This window comes from Octodon degus, unplaced genomic scaffold (assembly GCF_000260255.1).
Source record: "Octodon degus isolate 3935 unplaced genomic scaffold, OctDeg1.0 scaffold00117, whole genome shotgun sequence".
In the NCBI taxonomy this organism is placed as follows: Eukaryota; Metazoa; Chordata; class Mammalia; order Rodentia; family Octodontidae; genus Octodon; species Octodon degus.
This window is the reverse complement of record NW_004524693.1, coordinates 8,635,716-8,638,279: the sequence shown is the minus strand read 5'-3', so window position 1 is coordinate 8,638,279 and position 2,564 is coordinate 8,635,716.

Here is a 2,564-nt window from a genome sequence, read left to right as displayed (position 1 = left end):
TTTTCTCTCCATGTGACTCTCCTTAGGCACACTCTACATCATCGATCACTTTCCTCTTTGGCCCCATAATCTTCTTGATCAGAAAATTTGGGACACTGCCGAGTTACATGATGTTACAGTACAAGTTCTCATATGTCCTGTGTATTAATTGACGTCAGAATGTTAGGGCCAAAATGATGGCTTTCCTTGCAGCCCTCCTTTCTCTCTAATTTTGGTCTGCAAACTTAGGTTGTTAACCATCCAGAAGACAAGCTTATTGTTATTATCAAACAACTTAGGCTATTAAGCTTAACCTCCCTATCTCTTTGCATATCAAACATCTTAGGCATAATAAGGAACAGGTTTTTTTCATCAAGTATTGGTATGTTGAGCATTTAAGTTCGTACATAATATGATAAAAAACAATTAAAAAGTAGATTATATTTTAATAATATGATAAAGAATTATATGCTTCTCATGTTTGTGAATAAATCCAAAAATCTCACTTTGTACAACCTTGAATCAGGACAGTCCCACGATATTCCTTTACCACCCCCTTTTTTTGAACAACCCTCTACCCGAGAAACATCATAGCAGCAACTGGCATGTCATGGCAAGCAGCCCATATTCTGAAGACCAGATTGACAAGCACTCCAAGCATGAAACTCAAATTACAGATTACCATGTGCAGTGCAGTAATTTAGTTCACAGCTATCAGTATAAATAGTTAGTCAGGGTGAGAATCTTTAAAGTTAAGTGCTAGATTCAAAAGTCTTTTGAAGATTCTCAGGATCATTGCCTTGCCCATCTTCTACATATAACTGTATGGCTTGACATATTCATATTTCCTAGCTCTTCTATTTTCTCTCTCTTGATTAGTTAGTCCTTGACATCCTGCTTTCCTTTTACTTGTATTATGAATTTCCATTTGTATTTGTTCATTTGAGTTCTTATACGAGGGAAACTATGCAATATTTACATATGTGTGTCTGTTTTACTTCACTTATGAGTATATGTTCAAGTGACATCCATTTCAATATAAAGGCTTCGAGTTTATCATTCCTAATAGCTGAATTGCATAAAAAACCATAAATTTTTCAACCATTCCTCAGGTGATGGGCATCTTGGTTGTTTCCAAGATTTGGCTATCTCAAAATGTGGAGCTATAAACATAGGCACAAACATATCCCTATGACATGATGCTTTCACTACCTCCAGGAAAAATCCAGTAGAGGAATATTTGGTTTAAATGGGATTTCCAGTCCAACTTTTCTAAGGAGTCTCCACACTGATTTACATAATGGTTGCACCAGTCTACATTCCCACTGACAGTGGAGAAGGGTTCCTCTTTCCCCACAGCCTCTCCAACATTTGTTGTTGGGTGATATCTTTATGATAGCCATTCTTTCTGGTGCAAGATGATACCTCAGTGTTGTTATAGTTTGCATTTTGTGGATGGCTAATGATGTGGAGCATTTTTTCATATATTTATTCGCTTCTTTAACTTCTTCCTCTGAGAAGCATGCATTCATCTTGGAAGCCCATTTCTGGATTGGGTGTTTAAATTTTGGGACCCAAGTGTTTTTTAGTTTTTTATAGACTCTAGAGAGCAGACCTTTGTCTGAGTACTTATTTGTCATGATCTTTTCCAAATTTGTGAGTTGCCTTTTCACTTTGTTGGTAATTTCTTTTGACGTGAAAAAACTTCTCAGTAAGAGCAGGTCCCAGTTGTTAATTCTTTCAGCTGTTTCCCTTGCGATTTGATTTTTGTTCATGAAGTCTTTGCATACCCCTATGTCTTCAAGAGTTCCTCCTAATTCCTCTTGCAGGAGATTAAGTTTCTCTTCTTTAATGCTTAGATCTTTAATGTATTTTGACTTTTGTTTAGTGCATGATGATAGACATGTATCAAGGTTTAGTTTTTGGCACGTAGAGAGCCAGTTTTTCCAGCACCATTTGTTAAACAGGCTATCTTTCTTCCAGTGAGTATATTTGGCCCCTTTGTCAAAGATAAGGTGACTGAGTGTGTTCTTAGGGGCTTTAGCATAATCTAGTCAATTCCATTGATCCTTAGGTCTATTTTTTTTGCCAGTACCATGCTGAATTTATCACAGTAGCCTTGTGTGATAATGTAATTTCAAGTCAGGAATTGCAATGCTTCCTGCCTTGTCTTTATTGCCCAATATTGCCTTTGATATTCTAGGCCTTTTCTGGTTGCATATAAATTTCAGGAATGATTTCTCTGCCTCTGTGAGGTATCTTCATCTTAGTTTGATAGGGATTGCATTAAAAGTGTACAGCTATATTGGGAGTATGGCTATCTTCACAATGTTGTTTCTTCCTATCCAGGAACATGGAATACCTTTCCATTTTCTGAAATCCTCTACAATCTCTTTTTTCAGAGTATTTCAATTTTCCTTGAAAAGATCTTTGACTTCTTAAGTTAGATTAATTCCAATTTATTTCGTTTTACTTGATGGTATTTTTTTTTATTTTTATTTTTATTTTTTCCCAAAGTTTTATTGATAAACAGATAGCAATGAGGCAGTTTCAAATCAAATCGGAAGTACAGTTTCAACAAATAA